Raw genomic sequence first — 19,479 nt, forward strand, 5'->3', positions numbered from 1 at the left:
TCATTATTTATCATATTAACACTTAGAATGCTATTTACTCATAGAGCCTTGCGAATTGAGTAAAAATTACCACTAAGGCAGTATCATTTACCTGGAATCACACTGCTAGAACTGGTATACTAGACGAATATAAAACTTAAAGTATTTTGCCATAAAATCATGAAAAGATACATCATTCACATTAACAAGAGGCTAAATTTCAGTATGGCAATCATTTTGAAATTATTCCATTACTATAAAATTACAAAGTATTCAGGGAAAAGAACCTAATTCCTTCAAGTCATTTATATGTTTTATTGTATGCTTAAAATTAAAATACATGATAACTTGATATAACAATGTTTTCTCTTATTCTTTTTATCACATTTTGTATTCTTTTTTTAATTAGAGACAGGGTTTCACCATGTTGCCCAGGCTGGTCTAGCACTTCTGCGCTCAAGTGATCCACCTACCTCGGCCTCCTAAAGTGCTGGGATTTTAGGCATGAGCCTAAACACCCAGACTCTTATCAACTATTATTATTTTAAACAGCAGCATAATGTTCTATCCTATGTGCATATCATAATTTGCTGCACTTTTTTTCCAATTTTTTTCACTGTTCATATAAAATTGTAATTAGCATTTTCATACAGTTGTTATACATTCTTTCTTTTTAATACCTTATTTTTACTGTAAGTTTTCATACATTCTCAATTTTCTTAGCCAGGCGTGGTGGCAGGCACCTGTAATCCCAGCTACTTGGGAGGCTGAGGCAGGAGAATTGCTTGAACCCAGGAGGCAGAGGTTGCAGTAAGCCGAGATCGCGCCATTGCACTCCAGCCTGGGTGACAGAGAGAGACTCCATCTCAAAAAATAAATAAATAAATAAATGTTTTAAACATAAACAAAAGGCAGGCCAGGTATGGTGGCTCACGCCTGTAATCCCAGCACTTCAGGAGGATGAGGCAGGAGGATCACCTGAGGTCAGGAGTTCGAGACCAGCCTGGCTAACATGGTGAAACTCCGTTTCTACTAAAATACAAAAAACTAGCAGGCCTCGTGGCACGCACCTATAATCTCAACTACTCGGGAAGCTGAGGCAGATGAATCGCTTGAACCTGAAAGGCAGAGGTCGCAATGAGCCAAGATCATGCCACTGCACTCCAGCTTGGGCAACAAAAGCAAAACTCCGTCTCAAAAGAAAAAAAAAATACACATATATATATACACACACATATATATGTATACACACACACACACACACACACACACAAAAGGCAATAGAAATGAGGATGCTAGATAGGGAGTCTAGGCAAAGGATTTATAAACAAGATAATCCTGAGGTATTTGTAGGGGAAAATATGGAGATGAAAAGGAGGTTCAAAATATGGGCTGAAAGCTAAGAACTGAGTAGGGGACACTATAAACACAATCTGAAGGAATACATAAACTATAAATAAAAGAAAACAACAGGGGAGCTTAGTAGGAGCAATTTCATTAAAGTGGCATGGACAAAACTATACTGCCAAAGGCTATGAAGTGAACAGAAATCCAAGTAGAGGTCAGAGAACACATTAAAGAAGGTCAGAAGAAACAGAAAAAGAAACAGAGGACCCTAGACTTGAAGAGGTACAATTAAAAGATGGCTGCTTAAGATCTCAGATACTTGGGCATATTAAAAGGCTGAAGGAAAAAGAGCCAATGTTGTACACAATAAATATATATAATGTTACCTGTCAAAAAAAAAAAAGCAGGAAAAAAAAAGAACTTTAAGTTTTTGGACAAGCTCCAGATGTTGAAAAACACAATTCTGGATGAACCCCACATAGAAAATAGGAGTAATCTCAGAGGCATTAAGAGATGTATCTTTCCTTGAGAGAGTGTGTACTATTCTCTCTCAAAGTGTGTACTATTGGAGTTAAGTCCAGAGGTAAAGGGTTGGAAATCTGGGAGAAGGTCATACCTACTGACCTTTACACAGGAAAGAGACTCATCTGTTAGAAGTAAAAAAAGAGGCAGGAGTAAAGGAGAGTTTTGAGAAGCTAAGTTTGTCAATGACACGTTCACAACTGCTTGGTCAGGTACCTGCCAAGCTACGCAATAAAGAGGCTACACTTTGATTAAGGTATGTAAGTTGAGTATCATACGTCTGTATTTGACTCCTTTTATTATAATAACGTTTGTTTTCCAACGTCTATTATACACTTTAGGGAACATAAAAACGGATAGAACATGGTCCCTAAACTTGAGGAACAGTTCAGATACTATTTCATATTTTTAAATGAAAGTATAACATTCCCAAAAATGTTATATATTAACTTCTATAGGTTAAGAAATGAGGTTTTTCATTTCCTTGCAATAGAATTAATGCAAAACCATTTCAAGCTAGATAGACCTTCAGATGTGAGATACTTTAAGGAGATTTCAGATTTTGAGATACTTAAGGAGAAATTACAGAGTGATCACTACAAATAGTTTCAGAAATGCCACACTAGGCTTAGAGAAGGCAACTCATAAGGCAAATACTCCTAAAAATTTTCCATTCGAGGCTATTGGCAATTAATTATGTTATCATACCAAACACTTTTGCATACAAGATTCTTTTTTTAATTTTTTTTTTTTTTTTTTTTTGGCAACAGACTCTTACTCTATCGTCTAAGGTGTCATGCAGTGGTGCAATTCTAGCTCACTGCAGCGTCTAACTCCTAGGTTCAAATGATCTTTCCATCTCAGCCTCCTGAGTGGCTAGGACTACAGGTATGCACCACCTCACTCAGGTAACTGCATTTTTTATAGAGATGGAGCCTCACTATATACCCCAGGCTGGTCTTAAACTCCTGGTTTCAAGCAATCCTCCAACTTCAGCCTCCTAAAGTGCTAGGATTACAGCTTGCGCCACTACACCCGGCCCAAAATTCGATTTTAAATACACGTGTATAAAATATCAAAATGTTGCCAAATTGTTGAATTTCATTAAGAATACTGTTTTTTTGTTTGTTTTTGAGATGGAGTTTCACTCATCGCCCAAGCTGGAGTGCAGTGGCACCATCTTGGCTCACTGCAACCTCCACCTCCTGGGTTCAAGCGATTCTCCTGCCTCAGGCTCCCGAGCAGCTGATATTACAGGCGCCCACCACCACACTCGGCTAATTTTTGTATTTTTAGTAGAGATTGGGTTTCACCATGTTGGTCCTGCTAATCTCGAACTCCTGACCTCAGGTGATCTGCCCGGCTCGGCCTCCCAAACTGCGGGGATTAAAGGCGTGAGCCACCATGCTTGGCCAAGAATAGTGTATTATATACAATTATACTAGGAGCAAAACAATAAAATACTTGCCATTTTCACAACTCTGCTTTTAAGGACTCCAAGTTAAATATACTTTTAAATTACATAAATGAAATACAAAAATAATATTCCTTTTGTGTAGTGGTTTCAAATAAGTTACAGCTAGCAGGTTCAACATTCTTAAAAATATCTTGTAATGTGGGCCGGGCTCGGTGGCTCATACCTGTAATCCCAGCACTTTGGTGGGCCGAGGCGGGCGGATCACCTGAGGTCAGGAGTTTGAGACCAGACTGACCAACATGGTGAAACCCCGTCTCTACTAAAAATACAAAAATTAGCCAGGCGTGCTGGCAGTTGCCTGTCATCTTAGCTATTCAGGAAGCTGAGGCAGGAGAATCGCTTGTACCCAGGAGGCAGAGGTTGCAGTGAGCCGAGGTTGCGCCACTGCACTCCAGCCTGGGGACAGATCAAGACTCTGTCTCAAGAAAAGAAAAGAAAAAAAAAACTTGAAATGTTTTCACCTTTTGTTTACTTTCCACAGGTTGGCATAGGAATGAGGTTTAAAGGGCTCTGCATTCTAAATTTAGGAGAAAGGAAATATTGCCAGAAAAGGCAAGCCTAATAGAATTCCCTCAGGCAATGTGAAAACTGTACAGGTCCAGAAGAAAAAATCATGAGAAAACAAGAGAACTGTATTATTAGCTACATCTGAGAAATATGACCTTCTCTTTATTTAAATTAACATACAGTTTATCTCTATAATATACTTCGACTATAAATTTGGTTAGCCTAATGAAAACACTTGTCACAAGATAAAACTGGTAATTTTTTTTTCAATCAGGACTTGGCAAAGTTTAAAAAAAAATGAATAAAGTTAAAAATTTGGGTTTTTGGGGGTTTTTGTTTGTTTGTTTGTTTGTTTTTTGAGATAAGGTCTCACTCTGTCTCCAGGGGCTAGAGTGCAGTGGCGCAACTGTGGTTTACTTACTGCAGCATCGACCTCCCTGGGCTCAAGCAATCCTCCCACCTCAGCCTCTCCAATAGCTAGGACCACAAGCATCCACCACCATGCCTGAATACTTTTTGTATTTTCTTCGTTTTTCGGTAGGAAAAGGTTTCTGCATGTTGCACAAGCTGGTCTCAGACTCCTGGCCTCAAGGGATCCACCCGCTTCAGCCTCCCAGAGTGCTGGGAGTACAGGAGTGTTCATAATTTTCAATGACTTATTTTGGTTTTACTCACTGCAAGAGCAGCAGTGAATAACACACAACTTTAACATGAATGCTACTATTTTAATATCATTTAGATATTTCATATTTAATAAACAGCCTAAGAAGTTTGAATGTGCTATCGTTAAATCACTTTTCTTAAGCAGTGTTTTTCTAACTTAGGTGCACATATACAAATATAAAAGAAAACTGGCCGGGCGCGGTGGCTCAAGCCTGTAATCCCAGCACTTTGGGAGGCCGAGGCGGGTGGATCACGAGGTCAGGAGATCGAGACTATCCTGGCTAACACGGTGAAACCCCGTCTCTACTAAAAATACAAAAAAAAAAACTAGCCGGGCGTGGTGGCGGGCGCCTGTAGTCTCAGCTACTTGGGAGGCTGAGGCGGGAGAATGGCGTGAACCCGGGAGGCGGAGCTTGCAGTGAGCCGAGATCACGCCACTGCACTCCAGCCTGGGAGACACAGCGAGACTCCGTCTCAAAAAAAAAAAAAAAAGAAAAGAAAAGAAAACTTACAGTATTCAGCTAATTTCACTTATCATACACCTGTTCAAAGCTGGGACCACGCGTTAGTCTCTTCGTTCACTGCACAGTACTTTGCACTTGGTGGACATTCAAATATGTACTAGATAAAATAGGTTTGTTTTGTTTCTTTTTTTTGTTTTTTATGTTTTATTTTTTGAGATGGAGTCTCGCTCTGTCGCCCAGGCTGGAGTGCAGTGGCGTGATCTCGGCTCACTGCAAGCTCCGCCTCCTGGGTTCACACCATTCTCCTGCCTCAGCCTCCTGAGTAGCTGGGACTACAGGTGCCCGCCACCACACCCGGCTAATTTTTTTTGTATTTTTAGTAGAGACGGGGTTTCACCGTGTTAGCCAGGATGGTCTCAATCTCCTGACCTTGTGATCCGCCCGCCTCGGCCTCCCAAAGTGCTGGGATTACAGGTGTGAGCCACGGTGCCCAGCCCATTGTTTTTTGTTTTGTTTTGTTTTTTTTGAGAGAATGTCTCACTCCATCACTCAAGCTGAATTGCAGTGGTACGATCTCAGCTCACTGCAGCCTCAACCTCCTGGGTTCAAGTTATCTCCCACTTCAGCCTCCCCAGTAGCTGGGACTACAGGTGCACACCACCATGCCCAGCTAGTTTTTGTATTTTTTGTAGACACAGGACTTCACCACGTTACCCAGTCTGGTCTTGAACTCCTATGCTCAAGCGATCCACCTACCACAGCCTCCCAAAGTGCTGGGATTACAGGCATAAGCCACCGTGCCTGGCTGATAAGATAGTTTTCATACAAATATTTTATCATTATCTGTCATAATAAAATTTCTAGCTTTTTTGTGGCGACAGTCTGTGATCAGCTACAAAAAATATTTAAAGCACACTAAACAGTGATTACAAATCCACTATTTTTGAACCCAATATTATTTTTACCTAACTTTAAAATACAAAACTACAACCAATATACTGCAGAGACATTTTACTGTCTCCACTGAAACTGTCTTATTAGAAGTTGGCTCAAAACATTCTTATTTGGTTTTGAGAATATAGCACAGCATCATAGCTATAGGTCATATAACAGCATAACCTGTAATTTTCATTGTGATTTTATGTCACTATACCCTATTTAAACTCAATAAAAATGGTAATAAATTACATACATAGAGCCTTCAGAAGTATTCATTTAAGTCATACGTTGGAAGAAATGTCTAGAAAGTCAGGTTCAGTTGTCAGTGTTATCACTCTAATCTATCTTATTAACTATTTAAAACTGTAGCATTATATATCTAAAGTCGTATAGTTTACCAAACCTACCAGACTCTCTGTATTATTAAAGAGATAACACATAGTTGAAATATACTTTTAAAAAGTTGAAACAGACTTTAAAAGTTGGCACTTTTAGGCCTTTATATGCCACTTTATAGGGTAGGAAATATTTAATAAGCAAAAAGTTATTTCCTGCAAATGTTTTCAAGTTCACTATTTTGTTTTTAAAAACTCTAAAATATTTTGTATACTTATAAATAATATACAACCAAGTAGGGGCAAGTTAAAGAATTTGAAATAAACATTTTTTTTTTAGCAAATCAAATACTTTCTAAAATTTCCACAGTGAAATAACTGTCTAGCCAAATACAGCCAAGTTTTTATTTTCTAGCAACCTTAAAACAATTTTCTTGGTAATCCGCATTAAATCAAATATAATTTATAAAAGCTACAAAATTTTTAGGGTGGGGAGATCACCTCAAACTCTATTGATTTCAATGCCTACCAAATCTAAACTGTTTTTTTCAAACTAGATTAGAAATGAAAAAATTTCTGATCTTGGAACGTGCTTGATCTTGGAGGCTAAGCAGGGTCAGACCTCATCAGTACTTGGATGGGAAAAGGTGTTCCAGCATCAACAGTTGCGCAGAATAAAAAGAAATTATATCTGACCAGCCTTGGCAATCCTTTACTTTCATCATGATCAAGAATTATATGAAAGAATCAGTCTTTCACAACTTAGATCTTTAGCTAAAGAAAGAAGTACAGCTCAAATGAGCAAATACCACATTTTCCTTTATTATGCTTCTCTAAATAGCCACTTTTCTTTAAGTGTGACCTTTTTGTTTAAAAACAAAAAAAGACAAGATTCGCAGCAAAGAAAACACAAGGTGAAAGTGTACCTGGAAATCTGGTCTTTAAAAGAGATATTTATCTCAGAAAAGGTGAAAAGGACTGTGTTACAGACATAGGTCTGAGTTTTAATTCATACATGATGTATCTGAGTTTTATTTTTTATTATCTCCAGAAACTAAAAGGATATATCCTATAACTCAAACTCATTTTAACAGCAATGTTCTATAGTCTTCGCACTTGCAGCTTCAGATTAGTCCTGGAACATAAGACTTTTTTTTTTTTTAATTGTAGAAAAAGCTTATCTTCCCCAAACTCCACCTTAAGGAAAAGTCTCTCAGATTGAAGAAACAAAAGGCAGAAAGAGGAAGGGGTTGGGGGAGGGATTTTAAAAACTGAGGTCAAGGATGATAAACAGAGATGCTATTATTTCACAAGACTGATCACTTAGCAGGTCACTGACTTAATCTTTCCTTCAAGCTATTACAATTTTTCACTAAGTAAACTCTGGTCTCCAGCAACTTGGACATTTAAAATCATAGCAGCCAGGCTCGGTGGCTTACTGTAATCCCAGCACTTTGGGAGGCCAAGATGGGCAGATCACTTGAGGCCAGGACTTTGAGACCAGCCTGGACAACATGGCAAATTGCCATCTCTACTAAAAATACAAAAATTAGCCGGGTATGGTGGCAGGCACCTGTAATCCCGACTACTCAGGAGGCTGAGAAAGGAGAATCACTTGAACCTGGAGGCGGAGGTTGCAGTGAGCTACCACTGCACTCCAGCCTGGGTGACAGAGCGAGGCCCTATCTCAGAAATAAATTAATTAATTAATTAAAGCCGATTTCAGTCTCCCAAATTCAATTAAACCAAGCTCTTCCCCCTTCTACTGTCCAGTCTCCCCTATCTCACCTGCCTCACCACCCACTGTCCCACTCAGTCTCCTACAGAATGGAAAAGGTCTCATTATTTTAGAAAATTAGAGAAACTGGGCCTGGCACGGTGGCACACGTCTGTGATCCCAGCACTTTGGGAGGCCAAGTCAGGAGGATCGCTTGGGCCCAGGAATTCAAGACCAGCCTGAGCAACAAAGCATAACCCCATCTCTACGAAAAATGAAAAATTCCAGGTGTCAGTAAGACCATGTTAGAAAGAAAGAAAAAAAAATGAAAAAATTAGCACACATGGTGGCGGTACCTCCTGTAGTCTCAGCTATTTGGAGACTGAGGCAGAAGGATCTCCTGAGCACAGGAGGTTGAGGCTGCAGTGAGCTATGATCATACCACTATACTCCAGCCTGGGCCATGGAGCAAAACCCTGTCTGTAAAAGAAAAAATAAATACAAAAATAGAAAAAATAAATATAAAAAGAGAAAAGATTAAGTATAAAAATTACAGAAATTAGTTTAAAGTAACAAAATACATGTAAGGTCAAAAATATGGTCCTCAGTTTGCTCCCTTTCAAGGACTTTCTGTTGAAAAAAGCCTTCGCAAGTACTAACTTGGCATTAACTGCCAAATATAAAAGACAAAGTAAATCTGCTTAATAACTTAACTGTCTCCAAACCACAAATGCTGTCCTAAAAATACAATACATATTGACAATACTCATCTAGTTGTTTTAATTTCCACACAGTAAGAACAGAGGCTCTAGGTCCCTGGTATAACAGTGGTGTCTCAGAATCCAGACAATATGCTGCCTTTGTTTAGTAACATATGTTCCAAGTATCAACTGAGGAGAACAGCCTGATCTGCTAAAAAGCTCAAGGTTTCATTTGACAAACTTATAAATGTGTTACATACATCCTGCAAATATCTATTCTATCTTGGTCCTACAAGTGACTAATATTCAAAACAAAAGCTCAAAGCTACAGAAGCAGCACACTAAGTTGTTCTTCCTCCAAACCACTCTTAACTACATACCAAGCCAACCAAAAGAAGTGAACTATTCTTCCTTAAGTAGGCCACATAAGTACTAACTATCCTAAAAGCCTCCACTGACTCAGTACTTCTCTAAATATATATTCTTAATATAAGTTGCCTAAGTATTAGGCAAGATACATATTTTTAAGCAGTTGGATCCGGAACCAGTTAGGACATTTAAAATAATTCCTTTAGACACGAACAGACACTCTTCAAAAGACATGTGTGTGGCCAAACAAGCATATGAAAAAAAGTTTATCACTGATCATTAGAGAAATGCAAATCAAAACCATGAGATACCATCTCACACCAGTCAGAATGGCTATTACTAAAAAGTCAAAAAATAACAGATGCTGATGAGGTTGCAGAAGGGAAGGCTTATACACTGTTGGTGGGAATGTAAATTAGTTCAGCCACTGTGGAAAGTAGTGTGGTGACTCCTCAAAGAGCTAAAAACAAAACTACCACTGGACCCAGCAATCCCATTACTGGGTATATATCCAAAGAAATATGTATTGTTTTATCATAGAGACACATGCATGCATATGTTCATTGTAGCACTATTCACAACAGCAAAGACATGGAATCAACCTAAATGTTCATCAATGGAAGATTGGATTTTTTTAAAATATGCTGCATATGTACCATGGAATACTACGCAGCCATAAAAAAAGAATGTCATGTCCTTTGCAGGAACATGGATGGGGCTGGAGGCCATTATCCTTAATAAATAATGCAGGAACAGAAAACCAAATACCAGACGTTCTCACTTACAAGTGGAAGCTAAATGCTGAGAACACATGGACACAAAGAGGGGAACAACAGACACTGGGACCTACCAGACGGTGGAGGATGGGAGGAGGGAGAAGAGCAGAAAAAGTATTGAGTACTAGGCTTAGTCCCTGAGTGACAAAATAATCTGTACATCAAACACATGACACAAGTTTATCTATATAACAAACCTGCACATGTACCCCTGAACCTGAAAGTTTAAAAAGAAAAAAACATACATACATACATATATATATATATAATCCCTTTAGACTTACACTGGTATCATACACAAAAGATTCCCCATGACAAAGCTCTCGAAAAGTTAAAAAAGAGAAATACTACATCCCAGTGAAAGGCTGGGGGGCGGGGGGTGGGGGGTGGGGGGTGGGGGCGGAATACCTTTTAAAAAATAAACACACTGATAGAGTCCTCCATTTTAACAAAGTTTTAGTAGTTTGTTTTCAGAAGTAACTTCCAAGTTGCCGGGCGCGGTGGCTCACGCCTGTAATCCCAGCACTTTGGGAGGCCGAGGCGGGCGGATCACGGTGAAACCCCGTCTCTACTAAAAATACAAAAAATTAGCCGGGCGCGGTTGTGGGCGCCTGTAGTCCCAGCTACTCGGGAGGCTGAGGCAGGAGAATGGCGTGAACCCGGGAGGCGGAGCTTGCAGTGAGCCGAGATCGCGCCACTGCACTCCAGCCTGGGCGACAGAGCGAGACTCCGTCTCAAAAAAAAAAAAAAAAAAAAAAAAAGAAGTAACTTCCAAGTTAAACACACCACATTGGAAGTCTCAACTTTGGACATTAGAAAACCAGGACAGCTACAACACGAATATTTATTTTGGCAGCGATAAATCAAGTTATTCTGTGTCCTCTAAGAGTTAAGAGGCAGGAATAACAACTTCTTGAAGCATTTTTAAATATGGAGAATTTCCACAGAATATCTTTGAATCTAAATATCACCATGACATCTTTTCATCTCCAAACTTAAATGTGAGGTTGCAATGGGAACTACATTTTTATGCCTTTGAATTAACCACCAATAGTGCAATTCTAATTTACCTCAACATCATACTTGGTAAACTGTTGCTACGAAAATAACACTTAATAAGTTAACTCTCTTACCTGGTAAAATAAAGTTAACTTCAAAAGTTACCAAGATAAGTCATACTAACCTTCAAATGAAAAATAACATGCAAACAAGCATTCCATGAAATAGATGTGAATCAGGTCTGAAAAATAATATTGTAGCATTCTGAAATTTACATTTTCCCTTTCCTCCTTTCCATATGCTTTCGGGTTCATGCATCAAATATTAAAAACAAAAGCTCAATCAAAAAATTAATTTGATAGCTGCTGCTTTTTTAAGTTGCAGGGGTGCAGGGAGGCTCTCCATATCTTGCATTAAACATAAAAACCTATGTGCCCATGCCACACTTGCAACAGCAACCTACCTCTGTAATTTACACCCTATTTTATGGTATCCAAAAAGTTAAGAGTATGATCTACAGCTTCTTTTCAAGCATATTTACAAGAAGAAGTATCTCATATAAACCATCCATTTTAATGTGACTCTAAAACCCCATGCCCAAAAGCCAATGACACTGGTTTATGAGCAAGGTAATGACTAGTTCAATGGAAAATATATTTTGACAATAAACTAAGTAAGGCTGGCTTACCATGTTATGATCTGCTTGCCTAATATGTATGTTCAGCTACTGTAGTCAGCTAGGCCCAAATATAAAGTTGAAACATTTAATGGCCAGTTCTGTTCTAGATTTCAAACTCATCTTACTTTTTTACAACAGTTTTAATCTAAGGTTCTCCACAAATACTTTTTTCTTAGAAAAGAGATCCCCTTGGGTGGGGGGGAGATTTTAAGGAACAAATTTTTCCCAAAAAACGACAAGCCCAAACATCACAAATATTTCAACACATCTCTGCCTTAACACAAATTTTAAATACGTAAATTTCAAAAAAGAAAAGCCTCAAACAGGTTAAGCATTATATTTCATAAATAAGAGTCCTCTGCACTTTATGAATGCAGCCATAAATACACCAAGAAATATTTCATTGACTTAAAACTAAATAACTGTATCTGGCTGGTAAAACTGCAATTACTGATAAGTGTCACGAAAGCATAAGATAATCAATAAAACTATGAAAACTTTTTAAAAAAAAGTCAGTCATATTTTGTTTACTTAAAATACTAAGCTTAATCATGACCTATCTAAACCTTATCATTGCTCATTGTATAAAATTAGCACTGCACTTGCAAACATAAGCAGAATCTAGACTTATCAAACATATGGTGAGACTTCACCAGCTTCTGAAAAATTAAATAAGAATATAGGATTAAAATGTCTTAGTTGGGTAAACAGTAACCACCGTTACGGCTCAAGACTTTTCATCAAAAAATCTGATCAGAAAGGAAACCTCTTTAAAAATTTTAAAGAGCCCAGCAACCAAAACTTTGAAATTAACTGAAATGGTTTGAATATAAGTACTTCCACTTCAGAAGCTACAGCTAAAAGCAAATACCTAAAACAGCAAAAAGGGAAAAAGCGTCAGCAGATCTCCAAACTACTAGAAAGTACGCAAAAGCACACGCGCAGACTGGTTTGCCAGCTAACTTTTCCGGCCCTGTACCAGACAGACATCAAAACAAAGTTGACAATAGAACCAACTATGAGCTTTCCCTCTAAACTGGACGATAAACTGAAATTTTTTGCTGTTGCTAATAGAAGCCCCTTATTATAATTAGAAGCAGCCAACTGACAGGTGGAAAAACAAATTCCCTAACAGAGCAGTAAGAGGTTGTGAAAACACGGTTCAAAGGCCTGAACGTGTTACGACTACTCTGTAACAAGTCCAGGGTAATTTACGCATACACTCTTCAGCGCAATTCCTCAAGCAGAGATGAGACTGGGGAACAACAGGATTCCCCGAGAGCCACATACCATTTTACAACAGCCGTCTCCCTCCCGACAGAGAAACAGACATTCTCCTCCAAAGTCTTTCTGCCAGTTCTCCTAGTGCGGCGAAGGGAAGCGAGCGGCCGCCACCGTAACGAGAGAAGCCGGCAACAGCCCCGCCGCGCGGCCGCCACGCCTTCCTCCCGCCGCCGCTGGGGACGCGGAGCCGCGGATCACATTTCTCCACCCCAACAATCACACGCACGCACGTCCCCAGAGTTGACACCCTGCAAACCCGCCGCTCCGCGACGCTGGGGACGGGGCCACAAAGCCGGGGACGGGGCCATCGGCTGGGGTGCTCAAGCTGCGTGCGTGCGCGTGTTTGCGTTTGTTCCCCTTAATGAAAGGAAAGAGATCTCCGTCGTTACGGCCTTGGGCTGCCGAGGGGGAAGAGGCTCCCCGTGGGACTAAACAAAACTTCGGTTGCTGGGAAGAGCCGTTGCGCAACCTTGGCAGGGGGAGGGGGAGGCCCAGGCCCCCGAGCCCCGGCCAGGCGCGGCTTCCCGGAGGCTGCGGCCCCCGCGTCCGGCGGCCCAGGGCCTGGCGTGGCGCCGGCTTCGAGGGAGCGGCCCATACCGGGCCACACCGCGGGGGCTAGGGCGGAAACTGGGAGCACGAGAGCACTGGGGATGCGGATGGGGCACGGGACGCGCAACGAGTGCAGGCCGCTCCGGAGGGGTCGGGCCAGACCCGGGTCAGGCTTGGGGTTCGCTGGCCGTGGAGTCCGCGGACGGAGCCGATCCCCACACCCCGCGGTGGCGGCGCCCCTCGCTCGACTCCCTTACCTTCCTAGAGGCCTGCGCTCTCTCCTCTTCGGGCGGCCGCAGCCCTGAGCATGTCCGGGGTGGGGCGCAGAGCCGTGCCGGGGACTGGGAGCCAGGCGCTTCAGCAGGCGGCACCACCCAGCCCGGGCTCAGCCCCTCTCCGCGGCCGCTGCCATCTTGTCCTGGCGGCTGAGAGGAAACGGCGAAACACCCTCCCGCGACCGCTGCCGCTGCTGCTGCTACTGCTGCTGCTGCTGCTCTGGCTGCTAAGCGCCGGGCCTGTCTCCCTCATCTTCCTTCCCGGGGATTTGGGGTGGGGACGGCTTAGCTAGGGCGAGGGGTAGTGGGAGGCCGGTTGGCCTCCGGCTGCTGGGGCCTACGGGCGACGCAGGGTGCGGGGCCCACGGCGGTTGGGGCCCATTCCTGACGCCCCGGCCGGGAGCGGAGAAGGAAGACAGGCGGGAGTGGCGGCGACGACGGGGCCCACGGCTTGATCTCCTCAGGTCGCCGAGATGCCGGCAGTCGTCACTGAGGCAGCTGCTACCAGCCGCCCCAGCCTCGGGCCCCTCCTCCGCGCCCGCCGGCCTCGGCCACCGCCTCCGCAGCGCCACCGCCCGCCCGGCAGCGCTGCACGCCCAGCCCGGGCGGCTCCGCTCCGCTCTGGCCGCTGCTCCTCCGTGAAGCCCCTCCCCGGGGTCCGCCCGCCAGTCCGCAGCCGCGCCCTTGTCTCCCGGAGTCCGCCTGGCAGCCCGTGCGGCCCCGACCCGGAGTCCCACAAGCCAAGCCTCCGGCGAAAGAAGCATCCATCAGTCCCGCGCTGCTATTCTGAACCTCACTCCATGCCCCCTCCGCCAGAAATACACATTTTAAAAAAGATCCCAATACCCGAAGAAAGGATTAAGATGCGGAAGCAGGATTTTACAGGCCTTTCGAGATCCCGGAACCGTAATTAAGGATCTGTTTCTCGGCATTTAGTCGTTAAGGGTCCAAAAATACGGAAAGGGGAAATGCTCAGTCAAATGAACTACCTCAATCTAAAATAGATTCTGCCCGCTCCCCTATCCCAAAGAGTGAAGAGAATTGTAACGCCAGGTTAAAGGATGGGGGAAAGGTTCTCTTGGAAATTTTTCAAGAGCACCTCTACTGTCCAAAACCCCGTAATTGTGAAGTTCGCCCACCTCCACATTGGTGATTCTCCATTAAATTAGTCGGTTTAACCCCCAAAGATCAGTTTCCTTCCTCTTGGAGATTAGGAAATCAACAGAATGGCCTGTTTCAACTCACATAATCGTGGAACCATAGAATTTTAGGAATGAAAGAACCTTTGCGATCCTTGGTCCCAACTCTTACACAGGAGTTCCAAGAAGTTTAGGTGACATAACCAAGGTTATACAGTAAAGCCCGTGTCTCCCACCCGCTCTTTCCTCCTTACTTTTCCCTAGGAAACAAATGGCTTTCTAATACCTCACATTCAGAGTTGATTTTCTTTAATACCGGTTGCGTCAGGTTCCCTTTGTTCTGAATCAATGTCTAACCTTTTGGGAAACAAACACCTTTCTCTCTGGAATGGAAGTGTCCTTTTTTTGTTTCCTTCATAATCTTAACTAGGAAGATTGAATTTACCACAGATGTATTTATTCCCAGACATTTTCTTTTTTTTTTTTTTTTTTTTTTTTTGAGACGGAGTCTCGCTCTGCCGCCCAGGCTGGAGTGCTGTGGCGGGATCTCAGCTCACTGCAAGCTCCGCCTCCCGGGTTCCCGCCATTCTCCTGCCTCAGCCTCCCGAGTAGCCGGGACTACAGGCGCCCGCCACCTCGTCCGGCTAGTTTTTTTTTTGTATTTTTTAGTAGAGACGGGGTTTCACCGTGTTAGCCAGGATGGTCTCGATCTCCTGACCTCGTGATCCGCCCGTCTCGGCCTCCCAAAGTGCTGGGATTACAGGCTTGAGCCACCGCGCCCGGCTATTCCCAGACATTTTCTACTGCAGTAACTGGGGCAGGGCAAAGGGAGTGGCAAATTGCTGCATATATAATAATACACATTTAATCCCTGCTGCTCTTCAAACCGGAAGATGAGTATTTTGGAGAATGCCTTTAAGAGACAAAGGAGGCCGGGCGCGGTGGCTCACACTTGTAATCCCAGCACTTTGGGAGGCTGAGGCGGGTGAATCACCTGTGGTCGGTCAGGAGTTCAAGACCAGCCTGGCCAACATAGTGAAACCTGGTCTCTACTAAAAATGCAAAAATTAGCTGGGCGTGGTGGCGGGCGCCTGTAATCCCAGCTACTCGGGAGGCTGAGGTAAGAGAATCCCTTGAATCGCTTGAGCCACTGCACTCCAACCTGGGCGACAGAGACTGTCTCAAAAAATAAAATAAAAGAGAAAGGATAGTATGCCCTGAGACCACTGGAAATAACACTTTCGAATGACAGTTGTTTTCAAGTTACGGAGGATAACCAGCTGAAAAGTCTTCCAATATAGAAGAACAAAACAATGGCTGCCTTTCAGAGAGCAGCCTATGAACCATTCCTTTTCACTTAGTATTTCGTTACTTTTTATTTTTCTTAAGAACAATAGTCAAAAAAACCAAATAGGATAAAATCATTACTCAAAGGAGAAAGTTAAAATAATAGATAAATCTTTCAGGAGGAACAGGGAAACTATTCCACTAGAATTTCAAATTTCAGAATTTTTGCAGACATTTAAGGAAGCCATCTCTAATGGAGGGCTTTCATTCCCTGTATTTGCTACATCTATGAAGAGGTGGAAATGAGGGACAAGGATTTATTTTCCTTTCTATTGCCTGTACGTTGCTACTCACTTCACTATACATTCCAGGAGGGAATTCACTCTTTTTTTTTTTTTTTTTTTTTTTTTTTTTTTTTTGAGATGGAGTCTCACTCTGTTGCCAGGCTGGATCGCAGTGGCACAATCTCGGCTCACTGCAACCTTTCTGGGTTCAAGCGATTCCCCTGCCTCAGCCTCCCGAATAGCTGGGACAGCAGGCACATGCCATCACACCCAGCTAATTTTTGTACTTTTAGCAGAGACAGGGTTTCACCATGTTGACCAGGATGGTCTCGATCCCTTGACCTCGTGATCGATCCGCCTCGGCCTCCCAAAGTGCTGGGATTACAGGCGTGAGCCACTGTGCCCGGTCTCATCTTTTTTTTTAACCATTACATCGCAAGTGCCCAATACAGTGCCTGACTTGTAGTAAGACATTAGTAAATGTTGCAAAATAAGTAAATGATTAATTCCAGCCCCCCTTCACTTTATACCTATTGTCTCCTAACCTAATTTCTTTACCTCTAATTTCTTCCCCCTCACATCTTTCTCTTTTTGAGACAGAGTCTTGCTCTGTCACCCAGGCTGGAGTGCAGTGGCACGATATCAGCTCAGTGCAACCTCCGCCTCCCAGGATCAGGCGATTCTCTTGCCTCAGCCTCCCAAGTAGCCTGTGCCACCACGCCCAGCCAATTTTTTTGTATTTTTGGTAGAGGTGGGGTTTCACCATGTTAGCCAGGATGGTCTCGATCTCCTGACCCGACAGAATCTAACTTTGTTGCCCAGGCTGGAGTACAGTGGTGTGATCTCTACTCACCGCAGCTTCAACTCCCTGGGCTCAAGGAATCCATCCACCTCAGCATCCCACCTAGCTGGGACTACAGGCACATACCACCACAACCAGCTAATATTTTTTTTTTTTATTTTTAGTGTAGAGATGTGGTTTCATTATGTTGGCCAGGCTGGTCTGGAACTCCTGGCCTCAAGTGATCCGCCCACCTCAGCCTCCCAAAAGTGCTGAGATTACAGGTGTGAGCCACCGTGCCAGGCCCTCAAATCTCTTCTGAATACAAACATCCAGATAATTTCTCAAAGCCCCTGATGTAGCTATTTTATAAAGTTTGAGGGTTGTTTTTTGGTTTTTTTAGGGAAAATTTGTCATAGTGCTAAGATCTCTCAAAAATGCCAGCTAGGGGGAGGGCATGGTAGCTCACACCTGTAATCCCAGAACTTTGGGAAGCTGAGGTCGGGGGATCGCTTGAGCCCAGGAGTTCCAGGCTGCAGTAAGCTGTGATTTTGCGACCGCACTCCAGCCTGGGTGACAGAGCAAGATCTTGCCTCTAAAAACTAAACAAGAAGATACTAAAAAAAAACCTTAATCTTTTCATTCAAAAAAATTGCTTAAGGTCCAGGCCTGGTGGCTCACACCTGTAATTATATCACTGAGCAAGACCTAGCCTCTTAAAAAAACCCTGTCTCTCTCCAAAAAAATACAAAAACTAGCCTGGCCTGGTGGTGCACGCCTATAGTCCCAGCTACTCGGGAGGCTGAGGTGGGCCCTGAGGCTGCAGTGAGCTGTGATCACACCACTGCACTCCAGCCTGGGTGACAGAGTAAGACCCTGTCTATAAATAAATAAATAAATAAATAAATAAATAAATAAATAAATAAAATCCTTCACAGAACTCGCTCACAAGGAACTCAATCAACTTTTTGTCTCCTTACTCCAATCACTCTCTAGAGCTTCATAGGTGCCAGGATCACCTTCTGCCTGAAACATTCCTCAAGTATAGCCATCCAGCTTTCTTTCCTGTCCTTACTTAAATATTGCCTTCATGGCGAAGCCTCCTCTTCAGTGATTTACACTCCCTGTCTTTATCTTTCTCCTTAGGGCTTGCCATCATCTTAGATACTATGGTATATATTTTCTGTTGCCTTGTCCCTCAAGGTAAGCTTTCAGAGGGCAAGAATTTTTGTCTGTTTTCTTGATGCTTTGATCCCCAGAGCCTAGAACAGGGCCTGGCATGTAAAGGGAACTCAAATATTTGTAAAGTGAAAAAATAAATTTTCTGTGGAATCAGTAAAAAGCCCTCCATAAACTCACACTGCGAGAAGTCACAATTGTTTGAGATGACCCAGCCATGAAATCCAAGCCCTTTCCCTCAGCTATTCCTCCCACCTCTGCCTCCAAAAATGACTCTGCCCAGCCCAGGTGTGGTGGCTCATGCCTGTAATCACAGCACTTTGGAAGGCCAAGGCGAGTGGACCACCTGAGATCAGGAGTTCGAGACCAGCCCACCCGTCTCTACTAAAAATACAAAAATTAGCTGGTTGTGGTGGCACACACCTGTAATCCCAGCTACTTGGGAGGCTGAGGCATGAGAATAGCATGAACCTAGCCGGTAGAGGTTGCAGTGAGCTGAGATCACACCACTGCACTCCAGCCTGGGCGACAGAATGAAACTCTGCCTAAAAAAAATTAAAAATAAAAATAAATTACTCTTCCCAAAGGAGGCCAGTCCTCCTCACACTCACCTTGTGTTCTTCACTGCCATTGCTCCTCGTTAAACCACATATAGGTGTTCCTATGAAGAAATGGCCCTCCGCAGGCTCCGCAAATGATGCTGATGCTTCTGTCCAAAGCCATGCAGTTTCAAGAAAAAGCTGGGAACTTTTTCAGAGCCTGAGTCGCCAACCCACACTCCCCTTCCTCAGGGAAGTTGGTTGTTGTTTTGTTTTTGTTTTTGTTCTCCAGTCCTTGGGTATCCTTTCTTACCATTAGACCTTGGGAGAATAGGAGGTACCCTGTCAACCAAAAAGAGCCCCCTAGTTACTAGTATCAAGGAGGAGATGTTCGCCAAGAGGACTTCTGTCTCCTCCCTCCCAGGAGATCCTGGCTTGCTTGCTTTCTCTCTCTTTTGCTCTCCTTTTTTTTTTTTTTTTTTTTTTTTTTTGCTCTTGTTGCTCAGGCTGGAATGCAATAGCTCAGTCTTGGCTCACCGAAACCTCCACCCACCAGGTTCAAGCAGTTCTCCTGCCTCAGCCTCCCGAGTAGCTGGGATTACAGGTGTGTGCTAACGCACCTGGTTAATTTGTGCATTTTTAGTAGAGATAGGTTTCACCATGTTGGTCAGGAACTCCTGACCTCAGG

General features: G+C 43.0%; 1 protein-coding gene across 7 annotated transcripts in view; it reads right to left on the reverse strand.

Annotated features, from left to right (window-relative positions):
• Positions 1 to 18,975, reverse strand: part of HIPK3 (homeodomain interacting protein kinase 3) — a 106,797-nt gene extending 87,822 nt beyond the window's left edge. For 4 of the 7 annotated variants that reach the window (XM_074013987.1, XM_074013986.1, XM_005578253.4 and 1 more), the window contains exon 1: positions 13,565 to 14,116. The gene's annotated coding sequence lies outside the window, so the exon portion shown is untranslated. Of the gene's footprint in view, positions 1 to 12,764; positions 13,189 to 13,564; positions 14,117 to 18,863 lie in introns of those variants that run through there. The other 3 variants (XM_005578254.4, XM_005578250.5, XM_045371657.3) reach the window with 2 other exon arrangements.
• Positions 18,976 to 19,479: the final 504 nt, after the last annotated feature.

This window comes from Macaca fascicularis, chromosome 14, assembly GCF_037993035.2.
Source record: "Macaca fascicularis isolate 582-1 chromosome 14, T2T-MFA8v1.1".
In the NCBI taxonomy this organism is placed as follows: domain Eukaryota; kingdom Metazoa; phylum Chordata; class Mammalia; order Primates; family Cercopithecidae; genus Macaca; species Macaca fascicularis.